The 13,650-nt window shown below is 46.7% G+C and overlaps 1 long non-coding RNA gene across 2 annotated transcripts; it reads left to right on the forward strand.

Annotated features, from left to right (window-relative positions):
* Nucleotides 1–3,912: 3,912 nt before the first annotated feature.
* Nucleotides 3,913–11,504, forward strand: LOC122175883. Of its 2 annotated transcripts, none has more exons than XR_006177545.1 (3): nt 3,913–3,987; nt 10,771–10,920; nt 11,244–11,504. It is a non-coding gene; the product is annotated as an uncharacterized LOC122175883 (long non-coding RNA). The 2 variants fall into 2 exon arrangements; XR_006177546.1 differs by lacking the exon at nt 3,913–3,987 and adding an exon at nt 7,701–7,726.
* Nucleotides 11,505–13,650: the final 2,146 nt, after the last annotated feature.

The raw sequence follows: 13,650 nt of genomic DNA on the forward strand, positions 1-13,650 counted from the left end.
GGGTTAATCATAGAGTTATAGAACCATGGAATGGCCTGGGTTGCAAAGGAGCACAGCGCTCATCCAGCTCCAACCCCCTGCTGTGTGCAGGTCACCAACCAGCAGCCCAGGCTGCCCAGAGCCACATCCAGCCTGGCCTTGAATGCCTGCAGGGATGGGGCATCCACAGCCTCCTTGGGCAACCTGTTCCAGTGCCTCACCACCCTCTGGATGAAAAACTTCCTCTTAATATCCAACCTCAACCTCCCCTGTGTTAGTTAGCTGCAAGTTGGGGTTTCGGTTCCTTAAGTACCAAAATTAATGATTCCTTTGTTTAGCTGATGAGAGTTCCAAGCCTAATTAATTTCCTGTCACACTGGGCTGTGCTTGTAGAGGAGGAAATAGTGGGGAAAAGTAGATGAAGCTCAGGTAAAAGAAGCATTAATTAAAAGCCCGATTTGCAGTGGCCACATTTCTCTCCTCTCTTCAGATTTCCTGTTTACCTCATTTATAAGAAGTAAAGCCTCAGCCTGCCAGAGTATTAGCTTAGAATAGAAAGCTCCATAAAATCAGATGGCTTTGGTTATATAGCTGTTTTTGAGGTGGCACTGGGACAGCACACATTTTTATCCCATTAGAACTGCTGTCTGAGTGGCCAGGTTGGATGGGGCCCTGGGCAAAGTGACCTGCTGGGGTCAGCCAGCCCATGGCAGGGGGGTGCAACTGGGGGATGTTTGAGACCACTTTCAACTGAAGTCATTCTAGGAGTCTATAATTCTAATCAACCAGTTACACAAAGCAAGTTAATGCCTTAAGGAACTGAAAACGGGTTCTATTATTCTGTGATTTGAAGGGAAATGGTGGTGATGCTTGGCTGAGATTCAGAATTGCATGTGGAGGTCACCTGCATTTGCACAATGTGAAAAACTCCAGTGATGGCCAAATTTCTCATGTTGAAATGTGTGCTGTTCCCTGGAAGAGCACCTTGCCCCAAATAGCCTGGAAGGTTCAAAACCTGATACATCTTCTTAACTTATTGCAGGAGGAAATCTCTCCCTGGGAATATTAGGGACTTTACAAGTGGACAGAATAAATTCTGCTCTCCCTAACTAACGCTGCTTGTAGTGGGAGTCTAATTTTAGATTCCCTCTGCTGCCTGTAAATCTGGGCTTTGTGTCTTTCCCAGCTTGATGGAAGGGCATATTTAATTATCAGGAGTTGCAGTAGTATGGACAGACCTTTCATCAACATAGCATATGTCTTTTAGTTTTGTAATTGTAGGAATCCCATTATTTCTAATCTCTGAGTAACCAAACACATAAACTATACCTGCAGGATGCACTCGAAGCTGCTGATCCAAAGCAGTGCATGAAAGGATCTGCCATGCAAAGAGGTGTGTGTGCAGCCAGCCATTCTAACTTTTGTTTTCAGCTCCTAAAACATGAGATAGAACTTCATCCCAGACAGGCTGCTGAGCTTTGCTTCTGTCTCCTCTGGGGAAACACTTTCTTGAAATTCTCTTTCCCCCCAGAAAACGCAGCTGCCTGATGCCCTGGGCCCTGCCAACCTCCAGATGTGGGCACCATCAGAATGAGGCCCAGGACCACCCCAGGGCTGCAGCATTGCACACCCAGCGCATGGCTCAGTGCAACTCCTGTTGGGTTCTGATTGGGTGTGTGCAAGGCAAATGAGACGTGGGGGGGAATTGGAACAACTTTTTTCAGCAATCAGACTTTGGATGGAAACAGCTCCCTTTCTTTCCATCTGTAATCCATGAGAGGAAACACTGAGGAAATCCACGTGTTTTGTTCCAGCCCTGAAGTGAGACACTCACAAGGACCAACTCTGCAGGAGCATGGTGAGGAACAGAACAGCTCTGGGCAGCAGGTGTGGTGCTTTATCTGTGTGTACAAAGCTGACACAGAGCAAGCAGCAGCCTGGCAGCTCAGCAGAGCCTGCTAGGGTGGGAGCCCAGGTCTGTGATGCTTAATGAATTCTCCATGCTTAACGAATCACAGCGTGCCCATGGTGTGCTACTCGGGTGGTTGGATTGAGGGGAAGGCTGAAGGAAACTTCCCATAGGGGTGGGAGGAATGGCAGCAGTGCAGCAGATGGAGTGCTCTGCTGACATGCAAAGCGGTGCGCATTAAAAGGAGTAATGTGAAGTGTAACTCACTGGTGAGCTCTAAATTAGCTTTAGTCATGACAAAGACATGGGCATCACTGTGGAGAGTTAATAAAAGTATCTGCTGAGTAGGCAGCGGCTTGCAAAGAAAGACAAGCGGGATGTCCTGGTGTTTAAAGGCTTGGAACAGAAATTGTAACTGAAATACGATGGTGCTGCCATGTACATGAAGGATATTGCCTTGCTGCAAACACTGTGGGTGTTTGTGGTCCTGCTCTGGTACACAAAGCAGTGGGGCAGGGAAAATTACTGATAGCAGCTGAAGCCACACCAAGAAATCTGCATGGCCCCTTGGAATTGAAGCTGGAGTCACTCCTGATGGGACCAAACCACCCAGCCATCAGATGTAATGCTTACACAGCAGGCTTTTACACCTCGGTTCCTATTATATGCTGCTGAAGTGAAAGTTTGCTTGAAAATTCTTTAAACGCTGCTATAAAAACCAACAAAAAGAGCTGTGAGGTCACCAGGAGCTGGCTGGCTTCTGGGACCAGCGTCCTGCTGGCAATGCGACCAATGCAGGGTCAGGTTGCTGGGTGAGGTTCTGTCTATCCTGCCCATACTGCAGGACAGTCATTTCTATTGCAGGCTCATTATTGTTCTAAGAGCCAATTGACTTTCCTTAACTTTATTTGACTCAATCTGTACATAAAAACCCACAGAGAAATTTATGGCCTTTACAATGCTCCCTTTACTGCCTCTGACACCAGAACTGCCTTTGCCCACATCCTGTCATGTTACATGTTGGATCTGGTCCTGGGCAACACATCACCAGATGACGTTTCTGCCATCTGCTCAGGGCCAGCACAATGCCCATGTCAGGGTGAGCTCCTGCAGCGTTCTGGCTCCCTTCTAACGACGGCTGCCTCGTTAGGAGCTGCCATCTCTGGGCAGTGAGGGCACAACTCAGCATCTCGTTCCATGCCACAAACTGACGTCTTGTTCAACACCTGATAAAGCACTGCGTGCTTCTGGAGGAGCAGAAGGCAAACAAGGGCCTGGATACAGAACTCCTGATTATAGCACCCTTCTGATCTCTGCCCTGGGTCACCATCCCATCCTGCTTTCCCCCTCCCTGACCTTCTCTCCTCCATGAGCACCCTCCCTCCAGCATGCTGACTAATTTCAGCCCCTGCCCATTGCAGGGCTTCACCCTCAGGTCATTAAGATTTCATTCTGTTTCTGCTCTTTTGGCCCTTCCCAGCCTCTCCATGCAGAGATTCTCAGGAAGCTCAGGCAGGGTCACCACCCCTGAGCTCTGTATGGTAATTCCAATGACCTGCTCAGTAGTGGTGTGGAGGTCTGGGCAGTGCTCAGTGCTTCCCATCACACCTGAGGTCCTCTTCTGCATATCTTTGCTTCATTTCCGTTGTCACACTAAATAAGATTTCAAATGACAAGCAAGAAAAACTGAGAAACAGATTTTTGGAGACCATTTACCAATTGAAGACAAAGAGGAATTTGAAAACTGCTCAGCAAATGGCAAATCTTCAGTGTTCCCATGGGTCCCTCAGCTGCCCGGCTGCTGCCATGGGGTCCTGACCGTGGCCTCTGGGTTCTGGACTCATGGGAGAGGAGCCTGTAAGTCTTAACAGTCCTGATTTGTGTGCACAGCTCAGCTAAGGAGCGCTTCTGTCTTCACAGATTTCACTTTTGACCATCAGCCTGAATGTGTCCTCCCAACTGGAAGGGCTTTTTTCACCTTGATGATCCTTGAGGTTCCTTCCAACCCAAGCCAGTCCATGATTCTATGATTCACCGACTGCATCACATCCCATAAAGTATCTCAATGCAGAGCTGAAGCAACTCCCCTTCATCTTGATGTAAGTAAAACAAGGTGTTACACTATTTGGACATCAATTTCTTATCATTGTTGCTGTGAAAACTGGTGAAAAATGGGTGTAACTAGCATACCTCACGCTTAAATTTTCTGCCTGCGGTGTTTATCTCCTGCTGCTCGTTGCATCTACCTAATTCCTCTTCGTTGCCACCAGCAAAGCAAAGCTTTGAGATTCTTAGCAGCGAATTCAGGAGGCAAAATATAAACGCTTTCTTGTGACTCATAAATCGGCCTTTTTATGGTCAGAGCAACAAAGAGATGGGCACTCTTATCGGGAACATGCACATTGTACGCTGCCAGCAGCGCTGCCAACTATCAATAACGACACTGCAGCGCACGGACCTGAGAAATATGCTGAAAAAATCCCACAAATGATTTGCTGTAAATTGCTCACAACCCACGGTTTGGTGCTGCAGGGCACAGGAGTGCTCTGTGCAGTTACATCACATCCCAGGGAGTAACAGTGGGGTTTGGGAGGTGCTTCAGCACTTGGTTCTCTGTGATTTCAGCTTCAGCTCAAGCTTCTTCACGTCAAAACCTACTTTTCTATCTATTATTATTATCAAACTTGATAATTTGTGAAAAAAATATGAAATACCATCAACTTCTAGTGGCTTTTGGAGGACTGTTTCTTCTTCAGAGCACATTTTCTGAGAATCACTGTAAATTTTACTGTTGTGTATAGAACACTGTGTGGCACATAGCTTCTGTTCCTGTGCTTTACACTGATCATAGAATCATAGAATGGCCCGGGTTGGAAGGGACCTCGAGGATCATGAAGTTCCAACCCCCTGCCACATGCAGGGCCACCAACCTCCACATTGCACAGCAGCCCAGGCTGCCCAGGGCCCCATCCAATGGCCTTGAACACCTCCAGGGATGGACGGGGCATCACAGCCTCTCTGGGCAGCTGTTCCAGCACCTCACCACTCTCATAGCAAAGAGCTTCCCCCTGACATCCAACCTCAGTCTTCCCTCCTTTGACAGATTTTGCTTCAGGAGCCCAAATCACTGCTGGGTCACCAGACTGGATGGCTCTCTGCTAACATAGATGCAACAGAGCAAGGTCACGTGCAGAGCTAGATCCTGCACCTGGGATGCAGTGCCTATGAGCTCTCTCCTAGCATTAAGGTCTGCAGCTTGTGAGATGTGACAGCTCTAGAACAGCAAGCTGTGTGTGGTGGGGGTACAAAAAGAAATGTCCTCACAGGTCCTGCTCTGCTTATCCAGAGTATGCAAAGGATCAGAGCAGTGCTGCTCCACACTGCTTCCAACTTTATTTCTCCCATTGCATAGCACCAAGACAGCAAAACGCATTACTCCTCTGCTGCTCAGGCTAATCATGGCATGTCACCTGAGGAAGGTATTTTCATAGAATCATAGAATGGCCTGGGTTGCAAAGGCCCACAATGTTCATCCAGTTCCAACCCCCTGCTGTGTGCAGGGTTGCCAGCCACCAGACCAGGCTGCCCAGAGCCACATCCAGCCTGGCCTTGAATGCCTGCAGGGATGGGGCATCCACAGCCTCTTTTTTAAGGATGGAGGATGTAGTCTGACTTCACTGCACTCAGCACCTGCTCCTGCCCCCTGGAAGCCCATAGGCTGTGCTCCTGCCTGGGACAGGAGTTTGCCCATGTCATTGCATGCTGTGTGTCACACTCGGACAGCAGTACATGCTCGCTGCAACAAATGCTTTCCTCCTGGTGAGATGTCTAAAAGGAAAATGCCTATTTGCACTATATACAAAATCTCTAAAGCTGGCAGTTTATTCATTTCCCTTTCACTTTTCTGTTATTACACCTTAAAGGAGACATCTGTTGCATGGTTTCTGTATTTTAATCATCCATGAAAAATTCGATTAATTTACAGTTAATGTCTTGTCACTTTCACTAATACTAGGCAATGGGATTGAAGGGATGTAAAACATGCACAGCTCACAGAGATAGTTTGTAGGTTTATAACGTATACGCTTGAAATTTGTTCTTGAAAGTATGCTTTGGGGTGGTCAGGTCCTGTTGTGGGCTCAATCCACAGCAATGCCCCCATTCCCACTGCTGCAGAAGCACATGAGCTAAAACACGGTGAATTGTCACTCTCCTAATTCTTTCTATATTTTTTACATAAACTATTTTGAACTCCATTTAAAGCCTATGTTGTTAATGGACTCTGATGGAATGAAAGTGTTTCAGCTGCACCAGTTGGTTACTCTGTCTGATTAAACCATTCTTCATACTTCGGATCAAATACCTTCCGTTGCACAGTGGTAGTGTTAAGAAAGGGCTTCTTGAGCTCTACTGGGGAGCTGTGATTCTGCCCCTGTGTCTCCCTACCTGTAGTTAGGGAGGAACTGTAGTGTGCTCTTTATACCTCACTTCTGTGCGGGTCGCACTGCTTGAGGAACATCTGAAACATCAAATATGCCATTCCTTTTCCTCCCAGATTGATTTGGAAGTTACACTGGGCCCAAAAGAGCAGCTCCTTCCACCCAACGGCCACTCTCCATCAGACAGCACCAGGAACCAGTCTGTGTCTGGCTGCTGACTCCAGCAGGACTGATGCTGGGCTCAGGAGCAGACTCCTGCTCGCTCTGCAAGGAGCTGTACGTAAATCTTAAGAGAGAGCTGTCAGGCAAACCTTGCGATCCACTTTGCCCCTTCACCTCCTTTGTAAAATGGGAACGATGGGTGTACCACCACCACACATGGAGTGGGTTTATGAGAGCTAAAAGTGGGGATGCTCGCTGTCTATTTAGAAGGAGGGCTCTGATTTGAGGCAGGTTAAGTTTTTATTATTATTGAATTCTTATGTTTCAGAATGCTCAGCTCGGAGAGTTTTTTATTAAACTCATCTGTCAGAATAGAAATACTTCCTGGAGAAGGCTGGATTGTAAGGGACGTATTCGATGAATGCGCACATATTATGTCCATAAATGTTTGTTAGAAAAATTATTCTCAACAGATCTGACAGAGATATGAAAAATTAGATCACAAATCTCATTAACAACAGAGACACTGAAAGAGGGATGAAGCCAATTACTGTCGATATTACTTGTCAGAAGAATGTCATGGCTCTCGTCTAGATGCTGGTCACATATCTCTCAGTTGAAATAACTCCACAAATGACTCCTTTTCTCCCATCAGCAATGAATGAAAGAAGTTTCTGCTTTTCTTATGCACATCCTGTTACCTCAGTTATGCGAGAGATGGACTGATAATGCTGTGAAAGGTCTTGTGACTGCAGGACTGCACCCATTGACCCCATGTGCCCCTCTGCTCCCACCTCCTGCTGGCACTTCCCTGTAGTGAGGTATCAGGCTGCTCTGTCACCATGACAACTTTGCTTTTCATGACAAAAGTAGTCTGTGGGTAGGGATTTGAGCACTCTGTAAATGTGGCTATTGAGCTTCACTCACTTTGTCACCAGGAAAAGCAAAAATCCTAAACAAGTACTTTTAACTGGGAAGTAAAAGGAATGTTCCATATGGGGGCCTGTAGTGGCAACGCTAAGTCATGGCACAAAGCAGTGATTGAGCACCTGATGGGAAGGCAGGACCAGCCCAGGGGATCTCAGGTGCATGCAATGCAATGCAATGCAATACAATGCAGCTGAGTGATCAGAAGGGTGGAGCCAGGATCCTTCCCTTCCCAGACCTCATTTAAGGGCTGGCAGTAGAGGTGATGGTACCTTGTTTGAGATCTCTGCTTTCTGGAGGCCTTCTAAAGGTAAGCAGTTGTTCTTTCTTTGTTTCAGCATCTCTGGCTGGTGTATTTGGGCTTGTTCTCATTTGCTGCAGCCTAGGATTGTGCTGCTCTCCATTGCTGCTGTACTTTCTGTCACATTATAGTATTACAGCCTTGCACTTGATGAGTCGCCCAGATACTTACTTACATGGATTACCTTAAATAAATCATGCTGTGGGACCTCAAAGCGGAAGTTTCAAAATATCCCCCAAAAAGGGGTGAGACTTATTGAGAAAAACAAACAAACAAGAATGTGGAACCTGGGGAACTTCCTAGTTCCCAGTAAGAGTAAGAATCTTCCTCAAGTGATCCAGGCCACTGTGCCAGAGTCACCAGAGGAAAAGGAATTGGCAATTCTCAGCTATTTGCTTGACAGGGGATGCCAGCCCCCTGTACCTAGGGCCTCCAGTCCTGTCTGGGGGCCCCTGTGTTAGAACTGATTATTTTTTGGTCCCAAGAGAATATACAGTGAGTTATGGCAGTGGTTGACACAGGCAAAGAAATGTCAGTTATTTATTGTGATCCAACCAAATTCCAGGGAGGTAAGGTGGTGACTGGTGGGTTTGGGGGACAGACCATCCTTGTAACCTATGGTTATGTTGGACATGGTTAATTCTGAGGGTTGTATGTCTCCCACCCTGGGAGTGTAAGGTGTCTATTGCCCCAGTCCTGGAGTATATAATGGGCGCAGACATATTATGGAGTCTGACTCTCCAGATGACCGTAGGAGAGTTCAGACTGAGAGAGAGAGATGTATTAGTATGCAGGTGGTGCAGGCAATATTAAGAGGTCGTGTGAAACATGAGCCTATTCACTTGCCCAGTCTGTGCTGGATTACTAATACTAAACAGTATAGATTCCCAGGGGGGCAAGAGGAAATACTTAGAATGGTTCAGGAACTGGAAAAGACCTGCACATAGCCCCTCTAATTCCCCCATGTGGTCAGTACCAAAGTCAGACAGCGCGTGGAGGATGACAGTGGATTACATAGAATTGAATAAGGTCCCACCGCCCATTCATGCAGCTGTACCCAACATTGCCTCCTTCATGGATACATTGAGTAGGGGGCTAGAAACCTAACAATGTGTCCTAGACTTGGCAAATGCGTTCTTCAATACTCCCATCCATGGAGAGTTGCAAGATCAATTTGCACTTATGTGGGGAGGCAGGCAGTGGACCTTTAGGATCCTGCCACAAAGTATGCACTTGCCTACATATTGTCGTAACTCAGTGGCACGTGACCTAGCAGAATAGAATAATCCTAAAAACATCAAACACTACCACTATATTGATGATCTCGTGCTGACAGCAGACCCACTTAAGGCATGAGGAAAGGCAGCAGATTCATTGACTATCATCTTCCTACAAAAGAAAGGGTAGGCTATAAACCCACTGAAGGTGCAAGGACCAGGCTTACAGGAGATTTCTGAAGATGCCTCGTATATGGATGGGTCCAGCAAGGGTAACTCAAACAAGTGGAGAGCAGTGGTGTACCATCCCACTCCTGAAATAATCTGGTTTGAAGAAGGAGGTGGTCAGAATAGCCAATGGGCAGAGCTATGAGCTGTGTGGATGTTTATAATGAGGAACCTGGTGACAGTATGCTGAATATCTGTACAGATAGCTGGACTGTGTATCAGGAGCTTACTAGTACAGTGGGCCACCCAGAAATGGACTATTTGTGTCTGACCAATCTGGGGCAGAGATGCAGGGGTCTGTGCTGGGTCCGGTCTTGTTCAACATCTTCATCAATGACCTTGATGAGGGGATAGTGGCCGCCCTCAGCAAGTTTGCTGATGATACAAAGTTGGGAGGATTGGCTGACACGCCTGAAGGCCGTGCTGCCATTCAGCAAGACCTGGACAGGCTGGAGAGCTGGGCAGAGAAAAACCGGATGAGGTTTAACAGAAGCAAGTGTAGAGTCTTGCATCTGGGGAGGAATAATTGCATGCACCACTACAGGTTGGGGGATGACCTGCTGGAGAGGAGCTCTGTGGAGAGGGACCTGAGTGTCCTGGTGGACGACAGGTCGGCCATGAGCCAGCAGTGTGCCCTTGTGGCCAAAAAGGCCAATGGCATCCTGGGGTGCATTAAAAAGAGTGTGGCCAGCAGGTCGAGGGAGGTGATCCTCCCCCTCTGCTCTGCCATGGTAAGGCCTCATCTGGAGCACTGCGTCCAGTTCTGAGCTCCCCAGTACAAAAAAGACAGGGATCTCTTGGAAAGAGTCCAGCGGAGGGCCACGAAGATGGTGAAGGGCCTGGAGCATCTCTGCTGTGAGGAAAGGCTGAGTGAACTGGGTCTGTTCAGCATGGAGAAAAGAAGGCTGAGAGGGGACCTGATCCAGGTCTATAAATATCTAAGGTGTGAGGGACAGAATGGTGAGGCCAGACTGTTTTCAGTGGTGAGTGGAGACAGGACAAGGGGAAATGGCCAGAAACTGCAGCATAGGAAGTTCTGCACCAATGTGCGAAGGAACTTCTGTACAGTGAGGTGACGGAGCACTGGAACAGGCTGCCTGGGGAGGTGGTGGAGTCTCCTTCTCTGGAGATGTTCAAGACCTGCCTGGATGCCGACCTGTGCGACCTGCTGTAGGGAACTGCTTTGGCAGGGGGGTTGGACTCGATGATCTCTGGAGGTCCCTTCCAACCCCTACAATTCTGTGATCTCCACATAAAGAGATTCCACCACCTCTCTGGGCAGCGTGTTCCAGCACTGTCACCCTCACCATAAAGGCACAGAGGTAGCTGTGCATGATTATTTTGTAAGTGATGAGCACATCTTTCTATCAGATGAATTCAAGACCACTTCCAAGAGCGGAGAGCAAGCATGGCATGGGGCAATTCAGGCTTCATGATGGTTTTAGCAAACCGTGGTTGCAAGGCACTGAAGAAACATCTCCCCTTTACACACAACCCAAGTTTACAAAGCCAGACTCACAGACTCGAATCCACCTACAAAGCTTTGTTGGCTCTGACCACTGAGAATTTTACATGTCAGTAACTGCCTCTGGTTTATCCCCTGAACAGGGCACAGTAGAAGATATTCACAAGGATGCCAGGACATATTCTTCTGGTTTAAGTGGAGAAACATTGGCACTGGACGTCACTGGAGCAAGATCCTGAAGACTGGGGAGACTTCTGGAAAGGAGGTTGTGAGCATCACTGTCATGGCAAGGGGTTAGTATAAATAAAATAGAGGAGGCAGGGAGAACACTGAGTGCATGCGTTCTTTAACTAGCAGTGCATCATCAGTGCATCAACTTCATCCATTTTTGAATGGGATGTCTGCCTCGTACAATGAAGTGAATGTATCTTATGTTCTTACTGTGACTCTTAATTCTTGGGATCCGAGGCCTGTGGCTACTGAACTCTCATTTGTGTATCACCTCACTGTTACTGTCTCGATTTTAGCTGTTACCCTCAGTGTTTTATTCCCACGATCCCAGAAACTCTCTCTCTTCAAACAGATCTTTATTTTCTGAAGTGTATTTATTATTCAGCTTAACTTCTAGGAGCTGATCACACTGAGAAAGAGAACTGCACGAGGCTGTTTCTGCTGCTTGCTGCTTTGAGACTCAACTTGCACTGAAATGGTTAAATTCAGCACTTCATTTTTGCAAGTGCTCTCTTGAATTATTTTGGCTTTTGTGAAATTTTCTTCCCCTAGATTCAGTTGCTGGAATATCTAAAAAACACTTAAACAAGCATAAAAGAAATCCAACACATCCATGGATATTAAACCTGTTGGATGTTACCTAATGAGCCCATATACTGTACTGTCATTCATTCACTGTGACAGAAGGATGACATGGAAATGCTGACATATATCTGTGTTGTTTAATGCAGGCATAGTGTAACTCATTATTTTATGCAGCAAACCAAAGTCTCTAATGCCTACAAGGATGCTATAGAAACTGCTTTTCAGAAACAGAACAAAATCTACCTTTCCTCTGTGCGTATGAAAAAAGGGAGGACTGCACAAGGAGCCCAAATTGTATGAAGCTGAGTGACAGAATTCTCTATGGCTGCTAACAGAAATCCCACCATGTCTGTGAGAGCTGAAAGAACTGTATATTTTTCCAACTGTGACCCCAAAAATAGGTATTAATGCAGCTGCTACATTCCAAATACTTCTGTAACAGTTTTTTCAGATTGTTCTTCCCATTCATTTACAACAGGCTGAATGGAAATGGAGAGGAAAACAAGTGCTAACCTCATAGAGCAGTTGTGGATGGGTGGGTAGCAGCCCAAGGGCAGCATTTGCTTTAGGTCCTCCTCATGGAATTAGGGTTATTATTGTGATTTACTAAGAAACATATGTGCAAGTATACACCAAAACTGCAGAAAATAGAATTTTAGAAGCTTATTCAGCAGTGGATTTCAGGATACAGATGTTGGATATAATATACTCGCACTAAATTGGATTCTGGGTGAATAAAGGAGCTGATGTTAAATTCAGCTTGGAGCCCTGCTCAGCACTCAGTTTGAAATACACAGCCTTTTTGTTTCGCTTTTGCAACTTATTCAATAAATATTTTGGCATGCCTGTCTGTTACGCTGCCTTAATCTTCTCTTCAACTGAGCCGAAATTAGCATTTGTAATTTATTCACCAAGGGAAACTAAAAAGGCTCTGCACCAGGGTGAAATGTAATGCCCAACAGATAACTGGAGAGCTGAGTCAGCGCAATGTGTTTGACAAATTTGCTCATTGCCTGCACCTCACTGAATGGGAGACATGGCAAAGGGGGGGCAAGCTTTTATCTGTGTCTCCCTGGAGCCATGCAGGGCTGTGATGGCTGGCTGTGCTGTGCCAACATCCCCTCTTCAGGACCCATAACACAAATGGCTGTGCCATTCAACTCAGGTCATTACAAGAAAATCACAAGATGCCCATTCTGTATTGTAAATAGCAGATAGACAGTTTTTCAGTTATCTTACTGAGAAATGAAGCCTCTCATCAGCTTGATTGTTTTCCCCTCAATCCAACCCCATGCAGGTTTAAATAAATTAACCCTAAAAAAGAAAAACAACCCAAATACCCCCTCACCAGATTTCAGTGACTAAACAGCAGGTTCACACTCAGGATGACTTGTATATCTCATTATTAGAATTCTTGTATATCTCGTTATTAGAATTCAGGTGGGAAAAGGCTCCTGAGAGCTGACCCACCCCACTGTGCCCATGTCTGTGCCACATCACCCTGGCTCTGAACACCTCCATGGATGGGGACTGCCCACCCCAGGGCAGCTGTGCCAGCACCTGGCTGCTCTCTGGAGCAGACATTGCTGTGATACCAACCTGACCCACTCATCTTATTGCCAGGGAGGAGGCTGACCCCCACCTTGCTGCATGCTTCTTTCAGGGAGTTGGAGAGGTCACATCCTGCAGTGAATAAGGAGCAGTTTCAGCCATGAGCTTCACCCCTCTCCTTCTGTAAGAGATGAGTTTTTGGCACTGGGTACTGTTTTGGTGGGGGCCTTTTGCACCTATGTCTTCTTTTGAATCTCCTTGAATGATTTTGGGCATTGCTATGATGCAGGCCAAGTTGACAGACATAGTATGACAATTAGGGCTGTGCAGAGAAGCAGGCACAAGGAGTGTGGTTTATGAGTGGTAATGTCATTGATTTTTGCCTTCTCAATGAGCTAGCCAGCACTCCACGTAGAGAATTTATAATCAGAAGCATCCCTCTCTATTGGCACGTGGACTTTCAGTGCAGCAGCATTTGATCGATTTAGCGATATGCCATACGTGTTGGTGAGCAATGGGTCTCATTCTGCCATCCCTGGAGCAGGAAGCATTCCCACCACAAAAGCAGATATCAGAGTTCTTCACTGCACCGTTACCTGCTTGCTGGAGAAAGGAGGCATGAAGCTGTTCCCCCTCCTGTTCCACCTGCACTCATG

The sequence above is a fragment of the Lagopus leucura genome, unplaced genomic scaffold (assembly GCF_019238085.1).
Source record: "Lagopus leucura isolate 7727_CA_CO unplaced genomic scaffold, USGS_WTPT01 Super-Scaffold_741, whole genome shotgun sequence".
Lineage (NCBI taxonomy): Eukaryota > Metazoa > Chordata > Aves > Galliformes > Phasianidae > Lagopus > Lagopus leucura.